The sequence below is a fragment of the Amblyraja radiata genome, chromosome 10 (genome assembly GCF_010909765.2).
Source record: "Amblyraja radiata isolate CabotCenter1 chromosome 10, sAmbRad1.1.pri, whole genome shotgun sequence".
Taxonomy (NCBI): Eukaryota; Metazoa; Chordata; class Chondrichthyes; order Rajiformes; family Rajidae; genus Amblyraja; species Amblyraja radiata.
Window position 1 is genome coordinate 48,596,274 of NC_045965.1, and position 12,484 is coordinate 48,608,757.

Below are 12,484 nucleotides of genomic sequence, written 5' to 3' on the forward strand. Positions count from 1 at the left end.
CTGTGGCTACAGAAGTAGCTTACCACCACCGAGTGTGACTGAGGAGTGAATGAATAATGCGATGTAAAGCGCCTTGAGTATTAGAAAGGCGCTATATAAATCCCATCCATCATTATTATTATTAACGTGGTTAAGCAAATCCAATAATTTTTCCAGTCTTTTAAATGCACGTATTATCTGAGAATGCATGTGATTTTATTTCAGAAGCACATGATGGGCTGTAAAATGCATGTCATGAAACACTATACAATATACAGATCCTTTGTATATTTATATATCTCGTAAAATGGGAAAATGTTACGAAAAACAGTTATACATTTTAATATGTTTTGTACCACGAAGCAATGGGGAGACGAGTGGACTGGAGTTGTTTTCATTGAGGCAAGAGAGATGACGTGGTGAATTAATTTGAAGTGTTCAAAATTATGAAGGGCGCGAATATCATAAACCGTGTTGAAGCTGTTTCCCCTGGAGAGGGTTAGCAACTCGAGGTCTCTGATTCAAGCCATTTATAGCAAAGATCCTATAGCGGAGCTATATAGGATCTTTGATTTATAGATAGGAACCGAGAAGTGAGTGGCGCCGAGCGGAGAACAGAGGGGCGGTAAAGAGTCAAGAAGCGAGTGGCTGCAATTGAGGAACGGCGTTGAATCGAGGAGCGGCAATGAGACAGTCGCTCGCTGTGTTTGTTAACTTTCGTTAACACGTGGCATTGAAACAGGATTGGGGAACTTGCCAACATAGTTGCGAAGCTGCGACCGACGGCTGGAATGGCAAAAGTTAAAGGAGAAAGTCAGAGTTGATCTGGGCCTTTATAAGTTCTGGAGAGGCACAGCCTGTTGATTTGTCCAGTCAAATGCAAATGTAAAATAGCAGCGATGGGCTGGTGATGGAATCAATTGGCTAAATTTAGACTTGGCAGATGATAAAGTATCCACTGAAAGCGCGTCAACCATTCAAGTGAAGAAATAACCCGATGTGTCTGAGCTCAACTCAACAGGGAATTATTTACTCGTCATTGCAACCAATTTCCTGGGCCACTGAAGGAAGCAAGAGAATGCATCCGGGCGGTTAAAGCAGGTAGGGTTCAAGCAGTGTGTGTGTGAGGGTGAGAGAGATATAGAGTAGATAGATAGAGAAGATAGGCAGATAGATAGACAGATAGACAGATAGATAGACAGATAGATAGACAGATAGGTAGACAGATAGGTAGACAGATAGGTAGACAGATAGATAGACAGATAGATAGACAGATAGATAGACAGATAGATAGACAGATAGGTAGACAGATAGGTAGACAGATAGATAGACAGATAGATAGACAGATAGATAGATAGACAGATAGATAGATAGACAGACACAGACAGACACAGACAGACAGACAGACAGATACCAGAGGGGGGCAAAGTGAGAGATACAAGAAAGTCACAGAGAGAGGGGCAGGGAGAGGGAGGGAGGGAGAGGGAGAGGGGGAGAGATTCAGAGAGACAGACGTGGAGAGACAGAACCATATCTTGCGGCGAATTGCCCACGAAGAATGTTAAATTGGACAGAGTGAGGGAATGGCTCAGTAATGTGCATCGCATGTGTTTCGGTCGGAACCGTAGGAGATCCATTGTTGTTCCTGGAGCCAGACTCCATTCCTGCGGGCGGTCGGTTATTTATCAGTGTTGTTGTTGTTGTTGTGTTTGCCATCGTTATACGAACAGATTTCAGGTTTGCCGTGTGGGTCTGCACCTCCCCCTCCTCCCCTCCTCCGGGTCCGTCTGTCCATTCCCTCCACAGACCCACTCATCTCCTCCGGCACCTTGTGCTTTGCTCAAGATTCCGGCATCTGCAGCTCCTTCCTTCTGTCTCCGTCTCCGTCTCTCTCTCTCTCCCTCTGCTGCCTGTGCTTTTCCTGGTTGCTCAAACACTGCGGATCGCAGCCGCCGTTGCCCATCTCCCTGCAGACTAATTACCATCTCTCGGCAGTAAGATGCGCAAATGGGTAGAGAGGGAGGGGAGTGTTGGCTGTAAACATTGGCATTAAACTGGGTATTCCAATAGTTGTGGGGAGGATGAGTCTGAAGAAGGGCCTCGACCCGAAACGTCCCCCATTCCTTCTCCAGAGATGCTGCCTGACCCGCTGAGTTACTCCAGCATTTTGTGTCTACCTCCGAAAAGTCATCTGTTCCTTTTCTCCTGAGATGCTGTCTTATCTTTTGCGTCTACCATTGAGCTGTTTGCAATGCATTTTAAACAACATTGTGTTGTTAAATGCATCCGTTCCGTGTTTCTATTTTATCTCCCTTTAATCTGGGCAACCGATGCAAAATTTCAGTGCTGGGACCCCAGCTATTTACAATATATATTAATGATCTGGATGAGGGAATTGAAGGCAACATCTCCAAGTTTGCGGATGACACTAAGCTGGGGGGCAGTGTTAGCTGTGAGGAGGATGCTAGGAGACTGCAAGGTGACTTGGATAGGCTGGGTGAGTGGGCAAATGTTTGGCAGATGCAGTATAATGTGGATAAATGTGAGGTTATCCATTTTGGTGGCAAAAACAGGAAAGCAGACTATTATCTAAATGGTGGCCGACTAGGAAAAGGGGAGATGCAGCGAGACCTGGGTGTCATGGTACACCAGTCATTGAAAGTGGGCATGCAGGTGCAGCAGGCAGTGAAGAAAGCGAATGGTATGTTAGCTTTCATAGCAAAAGGATTTGAGTATAGGAGCAGGGAGGTTCTACTGCAGTTGTACAGGGTCTTGGTGAGACCACACCTGGAGTATTGCGTACAGTTTTGGTCTCCAAATCTGAGGAAGGACATTATTGCCATAGAGGGAGTGCAGAGAAGGTTCACCAGACTGATTCCTGGGATGTCAGGACTGTCTTATGAAGAAAGACTGGATAGACTTGGTTTATACTCTCTAGAATTTAGGAGATTGAGAGGGGATCTTATAGAAACTTACAAAATTCTTAAGGGGTTGGACAGGCTAGATGCAGGAAGATTGCTCCCGATGTTGGGGAAGTCCAGGACAAGGGGTCACAGCTTAAGGATAAGGGGGAAATCCTTTAAAACCGAGATGAGAAGAACTTTTTTCACACAGAGAGTGGTGAATCTCTGGAACTCTCTGCCACAGAGGGTAGTCGAGGCCAGTTCATTGGCTATATTTAAGAGGGAGTTAGATGTGGCCCTTGTGGCTAAGGGGATCAGAGGGTATGGAGAGAAGGCAGGTACGGGATACTGAGTTGGATGATCAGCCATGATCATATTGAATGGCGGTGCAGGCTCGAAGGGCCGAATGGCCTACTCCTGCACCTAATTTCTATGTTTCTATGTTTCAGAGCTGGTGCAGAAATTTAAATCGCCTAAAGCCATACTGAATATGTCAAAGCTTTCTGGAACCAATTCAAACATGTGTTAGCTGTTATGGGATATTTAATAATAATAATAATAATAATAATAATAATAATAATAATAATAATAATAATAATAATAATAAATTGTATTACGGACTCGAGGTCCAGACAAGGGGCAACATTACATTAAAATGCATTGCATATTAAAAACTATCATAGTACATATAAAATCTTAGTATATCACTTATAAAAGCATCCTAAATTATATATTTAAAAAAACCCCACAATACATGAATTAAAAATCCAGATTAAAAGAATGATCAATGTCCTACAATGATACCAGTGTCTCCACAGCTGGGATTCGTAGCGTGTAGTGCTAGCCCTTATGTTTGACAAGGCAACAATAATTACATTTTTAGAGTCATTTATCCTGCAAATGAATTTATACATATGATTTCTTCGGATAGCTTCTAAAGTATTGACTCCTGCAGCCACAAACATGTTACTAGCACTACACCATCTAGGTTTCCTTAGCAGTGTTCTCATGGCATCATTATAGGCCACCTTTAGTCTCTGCAAACTTGTCTTTCCATAGTTCGACCAGAGGTGCGCAGTGTAGAGTGGTGTGCAGTATGCTCTAAATAGCGACATCTTCACCACATCTGCACACGCACCAAATTTACGCAAAAGAATATTCGCCTGTACATACAGCATGCGTCGTTGCCTGTAAATATCCGCATCATCTGTCATTTGTTCTGTAATAAAATGCCCTAGATATTTTACCTTATTACAGACACTAAGATTATTGTCAGACAATTTAAAATCAGGAAATTTTAGACATTTATCCTCTTTGGTTCTACAGATCATAACAGCACTCTTACAAGCATTATATTTAATATCATGTTCCACACCATACACAGAACATATAGTAAGGAGCTGCTGGAGACCAGCGCTAGATGGACTAAAGACCACAAGATCATCTGCATACATAATATGGTTCACTAAAATATTACCAATCATGCACCCAGTATTACAGGCTTTCAATTGTTTGGACAGATTGGACACATTTGGACAAATTTACATTAAAAAAAAAATCAGATTGCATTAGCCCGCGCACATAGAGTTGATGATGACTATATATTTTTGTATCTAATTAGGTTCCATGCTCGATTTAAAAAAAAACAATCAAATGTGTGTTTAAGAGTCACGTCCTAAATACACGAACCCACACAAGTCCACAGCGAGGGGAAGTTGCAACTCAGTTGTAACACTTGGGATAAAGTGGGCAATGTCTTTTGTCAGGGTTTGTATCGTTCTCCGGCCGCGAGAAGCACAGGGCCCAGGCCGTTTATCTGCTCCACAATCTCTGATGAAAGTACTGTACTTGGACAACGAAAGTCCCTGTTCAAATGTGTATAAATCACCTATCCCTCCTTCGAGAATAGTTAACAGGGAAGGGCAATGTGAGATAATGTTGAAGGATTGTGGACTGCATGGGGGAGTTTGTGAAAATGAAGCATTTGGGAAAGATTCGCCAATTCAAAAAATACTTAATCATGAGTAATGGCACAGAATATGCCCAATCTGCTATTTATGCCCCTAATTGAGTCTCCCAGTGTAACGTAATAACTCATTTTTCTTTTTTTTTCCACCTATGAACTAGCGACCCCGTTTAACATCTCTGGGGTATTCACCTTGCCTATTCCCTGAGCAAGCAAGTCCCCAAATTCTCACCACTGATTGCTTAAAGCAGTTTTTGTGGTATTCACTATTATCTTAAAAAAAAACAAAACACAATGTGCTAGAGCAGCTAGAGTAACTCAGCGGGCCAAGCAACATCTCTGGAGAAATGGATAGGCATTGTTTCAGGTCGGGACCCTTCTTCACTCTGCAGTTCCTTGTGCCACTCTTAAATTAGACAGAAGGCCATTACTTCAGCTCTTCCCCAGGAGAGGCAATGCTGTTTCTATTTTTATCAAAGCTCGATTGAAACTTTAGAAACAAGGAACTGCAGATGCTAGTTTACAATAAAAAAGACACAAAGTGCTGGAGCAACTCAGCAAGTCGGGCAGCATCCCTAGAGAACATGGGTAGGTGACGTTTCGGGTTGGGACCCTTCTCCAGACAAAATCTTTGTGTCTTCATTTGAAATTTTGCCTTTCATAATGTATTGACCTTTATTTATTCACTCTCCAGATTTCTGAAAGAGGTAGATTGAGCCAATCTATGTATGGGGCCAGGGGCTGTGTGGGTGTCGGGAGAGGCTCATAAGTGAATAAGACTTGGACATACGCAACGTTTTTAATGAGCTTGGGTGTTGAAGCTGGAAACTAGCCGAAACACATAGGAATAAACAAGCCTAGAAGTACAAATATTCCAGCTTGTGGGCTGTGATTAAAAATCCATGGCAGGCAATCCACAATTGACAACTCTTGTTCAGTACATTGTTTAATGAAGGTTTAATTTTACTATTGGTGATGTTGACGTTTTTATGAAGTTTATGAATACGTTTATTGGCCAAGTATGTACACATACAAGGAATTTGCCTTGGTGCTCCGCTCGTAAATAACAACACGACATACAGTAAACAATAGTTTAAACATGTGAATGAAATAAAATACCAGAGTAAAAGGAGGCTACAGACTTTGGGTTATTGAGTAGAGCTACTACTTGTGGGGGAAAAAAGCTGTTTTTATGTCTGGAGTCGCCTTTCAGAGGGGAGTGATTCAAAGAGTTTGTGACCAGGGTGAGAGAGGTCAGAGATTATCTTACCCGCTCGCTTCCTGGCCCTTGCAGCGTACAGTTCGTCAATGGGGGGAAGGTTGCAGCCAATAACCTTCTCAGCAGATTGAACGACTTGCTACAGCCTCTGGATGTCGTGCTTGGTGGCTGAGCCAAACCAGACCATGATGGAGAAGATGAGGACAGACTCTACGATGGCCGTGTAGAATTGGACCTTCGTTGCCTGTGGCATATTGTGTTTCCTCAGCTACCGCAGGAAGTACATCCTCTATTGTGCCTTTTTGAGTGGAGTTGATGGTGGCCCCCCATTTAAGGTCCTTGGAGATGATGATTCCAAGGAACTTAAAAGACTCCACAGATGTGACTGTGGTGTTGTTGATGGTGAGTGGGCAGAGGGGAGGGGGAGCTCTCCTAAAGTCTATTATCAATTCCACTGTCTTAAGAGCATTGAGCTCCAGGTTGTTACGAAGGCACCAGGACGCCAGCTGTGTCACTTCCTGTATGTAGGCAGATTCCTCCCCATCCTGGATCAGTCCAATCAGGGTTGTGTCATCACTGTGCCATCATTTGTATATAACAAAAACATTTTTGATATATAGGATACACTTTGATCAAATCCCAGGGATTTACCTATCTAAATGTTTTGTAAGATCTCCAGTACCTCCTATAAGTGAGTTTGGTATTCCGACTGCACATGCCCAGATCATAGGTCACTCGCTATAAACATTCTCGGTAGCTGTGCTGCTGCGTATGTGCAGGCTTGCGTTTCGTCCGTGGTCGGGGTCGGGCCCGGGTCTCCGGCGCTGCGGGCGCTGTTGAGTTGCTGCTGGGCCGTCCCTGTCCCCTTCCGGGTGTACCGTCCCTGTCGGGGGGCTGCCAGAGGTGTCTGGGTGGCCCTGGGCTGGCGGGGCGCTGGCCTGCGGCAGAGGTGGCCCCGCGCTTGCAGCCGTCGTGGGGGGGGAGGCACTGGCTCTAGCTCAGCTCTGCCTGTCCCGCCGGGTTGGCCGGCAGCTCTGAACTGGCAGGGCGCTGGCGCGGACGTGTGGGGGGGGGGAGATACTGGCTCCGGCTCGGCTCCAGCTCCAGCTCCCGGGGGGGCCGTTCCCCGGCGGGGCGGGGCGGGGACCGTCGGCTGCGCCTCTTGCCTTGTCCAGTGGCTGTCGGTTGGCCCCCTCGGTCATCGGCGGGGATGCACCCGGCTGGGGTGCTGCGGTGTCTCGGAGGGTCAGGCAACATCTCTTTGATCTTTAAGGGACCCTATTCTCTCCCGAGTTAATTCTTTGCCCTTAATATCTTTGTATAATCTTGTTGGGTTCTCCTTTACCTTTTCTGCCAGAACTATCTAATGAGCGTGAAACGTTGCCTATTTCCTTCGCTCCATAGAAGCTGCCGCACCCGCTGAGTTTCTCCAGCACTTTTGTCTACCTTCGATTTTCCAGCATCTGCAGTTCCTTCTTAAACATCATGTTTAAGTCTCCTATGTTTCTAATCCTACACAATACACAATACAGTTTATTTGTCACTTGTATTTGATCCTTATCCTTATTTGATCTCTGTATTTATAGGACATTTCCTTTTATTCAGCTCTTTTCCAAGCACACAAAAGCCAAGTGGGATTGTGAGTATTAATGGGGATGTAAGGATGTTGCAAGGGGACATGAAGTAGTTGAGTGAGTGAGGCTGGTGTGGAACGTGAAAAATATGTGACATTATCTGTTATACTAGAACCAGTAAGAGATTGGGAAATGTGGATGTTACAAAGAATCAACCGTCCTTGTGCACAAGTTATTGAATTGAATGCTAACATGCAAGTACAGCAGGCGACTACGGAGGCAAATTAAATGGTAGCCTTTGTCACAAGAGGATTTGAGTACCAAAGTAAAGATGTCCTGCTACAGTTGCACGGGTACCTTGCATTGTGGACAGAATGTGTCCCAAGGAATGAGAATGCAATCAGTGTAAAGGGCCTGTCCCACTGTATGAGGTAATTCAAGAGTTCTCCTGAGGTTCCCCTGATTCGAACTCGGTGAATTACGGTAATAGCCGCTCGTAGGTACTCAGGGCTCTCGTGGACGTTTTTTCAACACGTTGAAAAAACTTCACGAGCTTACCGCGTTTCCCAAGTACCTGTCGTGAGCATTACGAGCCGCTAAGAGACGTCCCGAGCTCCGACGTACCCGCTACGTACATTCTACGTACTTATCATGAGTTTGATTTTTTTTTTAAACCCGGGAGAGCTCTTGGGTGAACTCGTATAGTGGGACAGGCCTTTTAAAAGCAGAAAGGATGGGGGAATAGTTCTATGAGAGACTTGGGTTTGGTTCAAGCGGAGGAGTTGGTTGGCAATGAGGAAGAAAAGTCAGAATGTGGAATGCAGTGCTTACTTAAGGAGATGATCCCACACAACTAGGAGACCGACCAGCATTATTGGTATTGGTTTATTGTTATGTGTGCAGAGATACAGTGAAAATCTTTGTTTTGCATGCTGTCCAATGTGCTCATCATTTTATAGACGAGTGCCATCAAACCATAGTCTGAAGAAGTGTCTCGACCCGAAAAGTCATCCATTCCTTCTCTCCAGAGATGCTGCCTGGCCCACTGAGTTACTCCAGCATTTTGTGTCTACCTTCGATATAAACCAGCATCTGCAGTTCTTTCTTACGCATTCCATACACAAACACAACGGGTAGTGCAAAGAGAAAATAAACAGAGTGCAGAATATAGTGTTACAGCTGCAGAAAAGTGCAGATAAAAATGTGCTTGATCCACTATGAGATAGATTGGAGGAATGGCACAACATCCTTAGCTTCAAGAGGATGTGATCAATAGTCAGACAGCAGCGGGGAAGAATTGTCCATGAACCTTATGGTACATGCTTTCAAGCTTTTGTTTCTTCTGCCAGCTGGTGGGAGAGAAGAGAGAATGACATGGGTGTAATTGATCCTTATATGTTTGCTGTTTTCTTGAGGCAGCGAAAAGTGTAGATGGCGTTGATTTGTGGAGGGTGGAGAGAATGGTTTGCATGATGCATCTTGTGGTCATGGGCCAAACCAAGTAATGATGCATCTGGACTAAAGCTTTCTATGGCGTTTCTTAGAAATTGATAAGAGCCGTTATGCTGAATTTCCTTAGTCTTATAGGGAAGTGCTTTTGTGACCACAGTGTCAGTGTGGTTGGATTCAGTGATTATTGGTGATATTTATGCTCGGAATAATTGAAGCTCTTGGTCATCTCCACTTCAGCACCATTGATGCGGTCGGTCTAGGGTGTGTTCATCAACCCCTTTCCTGCTCCTTCATTTGCTTGACTTCGAAGGAAACATTCCTATCTTGACACCAGGTTGCTAAGCCTTCGATCGCCTTCTTGTGCTCTGTCTCATCATTGTTTCTGATGGTTAGATAAGGGAGCTGGGCGGAAGAGATAACCAGAGCTGCCGAAACAGACCGTCGCGGGATGGTAGATGGAGAGTAAGAAGTTCGAAGTGATGATGAGCTGCAGTTGAGTTTGCAGAGATAAAGCACTCTGAGAAGAACAGTGGAAGATGGCACGGTTTTGGTGTGGGATGAGGACACTAGCGAAAGAGTGTCCTCAATAGTGAAAGAGCTGAGAGATGTGATCAGAACACATGATTATGCCGATAGCCCACCCTGTGCATGCTGGCCATCATGTTCTTACCCATACTAATCCCATTTACCAGCACTTGGCCCGTGACCTTTAATATGGGCTCATTGGAAAACCTATTAAATGTTGTGAATGTAACATCTATCATCTCCCCCTGTGAATTATTTAATAGGGTATGTATCTTGAAATGAGATGAAAATCTGAAATATATAATTAAAGAACAGTTGAATGTCAAGAATGTAAAAAAGTTGAAAATAAAATTGCTTAAGGTGTTCAGGAGGGACAATGTTTTATCAGTAAAGGGGGAGATCTATGCAATCAATAGCTTATCAAGAACCATGGTGCCATCTCCTGCCATTAAGAGGTATTGCAAAGTAAAAATAGTAAAGATAGTCACAGTGCTTGAGTAACTCAGCGGGCCAGGCAGTATCTCGGGGGGAAAAAAGATCTGAGAAGAAGGGTCCCGACCCGAAACATCACCCGCCTTTTACTCCAGAGATGCTGCCTGATCCACTGAGTTACTCCAACGCTTTGTGTCTATCTTTGGTATAAGCCGGCATCTGCCATTCTTTGCTTTGAGATAAAAAACAGCACTTTGGAATCTACAAAGAATCTTGAATTTCCAATGTATTTATTCTGAGCACTATTACGTGGCTTAAAAGTTGACAAAATTTGTGAGGGAAAAAACGACGTGCTGACTTAAATTGAGAAACATGTCTCTCCTTCTTCCCAATGCAAATAATCCCTCTTTTAAACCGTCTACTTTAGATGTGGTGTTTGCTCAATGGAAGAATCAAGGAATCAATACTGTGGGAGACCTCTATCAGAAGGGGACTCTCTCCTCTTTTCAAGAACTGCAGGAGAAATATGATTTGAATGCCAATAATTGTTTTAGATATCTCCAACTTCGAGATTACGTGAAAACATATACACAAGATTGTTCTCTTATGGGTCCTAATATACTAGATGACTGTTTGAATAGACATGTCGATACAAGCAAGTTGATATCTTACATTTATAATACCCTTCTAAATATTGACACTCCACCTTCTGAGATTTACAGGCAAGCATGGGAGGACGAGCTAGGTCAACCCATTTCGAAAGATATATGGGATGAAAGCCTATAATACGTACATTACTGTTCTTTAAATGCCAGGCATTGCCTGATACAATTTAAAGTATTGCTTAGGTTATACTACTCAAAGACCAAATTGAACAAGATCTTCCCAACTGTTTCTCTTCTTTGTGATAAATGTCACTCTCAAGAAGCCACCCTAACATACTTTTGTATCCTGTATAAAAATACAAAACGTCAGGATGGAAATATTCGAATGGTATGTTAGCATTCATAGCAAAAGGATTTGAGTATAGGAGCAGGGAGGTTCTACTGCAGTTGTACAGGGTCTTGGTGAGACCACACCTGGAGTATTGCGTACAGTTTTGGTCTCCAAATCTGAAGAAGGACATTATTGCCATAGAGGGAGTGCAGAGAAGGTTCACCAGACTGATTCCTGGGATGTCAGGACTTTCATATGAAGAAAGACTGGATAGACTCGGCTTGTACTCACTAGAATTTAGGAGATTGAGGGGGGATCTTATAGAAACTTACAAAATTCTTAAGGGGTTGGACAGGCTAGATGCAGGAAGATAGTTCCCGATGTTGCTGAAGTCTAGGACAAGGGGTCACAGCTTAAATATAGAGGGGAAATCCTTTAGGACCGAGATGAGAAAAACTTTTTTCACACAGAGAGTGGTGAATCTCTGGAACTCTCTGGCACAGAAGGTAGTTGAGGCCAGTTCATTGGCTATATTTAAGAGGGAGTTAGATGTGGCCCTTGTGGCTAAAGGGATCAGGGGGTATGGAGAGAAGGCAGGTACGGGATACTGAGTTGGATGATCAGCCATGATCATATTGAAGGGCGGTGCAGGCTCGAAGGGCCGAATGGCCTACTCCTGCACCTATTTTCTATGTTTCTATATTCAATATTATTTTTAAAACTCCGTTGGAGCCAGATCCAAAACTAATAATATTAGGAATGTCAGAGGGCTGCGCTAATCTTTTTTTTTAATTTTCTTTTTATTAGAAGTACGGTAAGTTACAATACTATACAACACATATGTCTTAATACATTTTTGTACCGCTTCATTTTTTGAGCTTTAAGAAAAAGATAGAAGTAAAGAAAGTAAAGAAAGTGCGCAAGAGTCGTGACGGTGCAGGAGGGTGTTGAGAAAAAAAAGCCCCTTAGAAAAGAAGTTAGAGAAGGAAGTAAAGAAAGAAAGTAGACCCTAGAAAAGAAGGAAAAAGAAAGGAGAAACAATCGCTCTATTATAACATTAAACTCCGCAGAAAGGGGACTACCAACCAAGTCTGTTTTTGTTGTTTTTTAAATTTTTTTACTCCCCGTTGCCAGATCCTGGTACCTTTTATTTATTTATTTATTTTTAAAATTACTATTGCATTTTATGCATGTAATAGTTCCAAAAACGTAGACCACGTCTTTTGGAAGTGGTCTGCTTTGCCTGCTAAGAGGAATTTCATCTCTTCCAGATGTAGTGTTTCAAACATATTTGATATCCACATTTTTATTGTTGGTGTAGGCGCATTTTTCCAGAATTTAAGTATGAGCTTTTTTCACCATTATTAGCCCGTAATTGAGTAAATTCTTCTGAAACACGTTTAGTTCAGGGTTACCTTCCGATATTCCAAAAATAATCCATTCTGGTTTTGGTACCAGTTTTATTTTAATTAATTTTGTAAAGATGTCAAATATTTCA

General features: G+C 43.2%; 1 protein-coding gene across 4 annotated transcripts in view; it reads left to right on the top strand.

The window, feature by feature from the left end:
- Positions 1 to 572: 572 nt before the first annotated feature.
- LOC116977897 (monocarboxylate transporter 13-like) overlaps positions 573 to 12,484 on the top strand; it is a 37,940-nt gene continuing 26,028 nt past the window's right edge. For all 4 annotated transcript variants that reach the window (XM_033028762.1, XM_033028763.1, XM_033028761.1 and 1 more), the window contains exon 1: positions 573 to 1,080. The gene's annotated coding sequence lies outside the window, so the exon portion shown is untranslated. The remainder of the gene's footprint in view (positions 1,081 to 12,484) is intronic.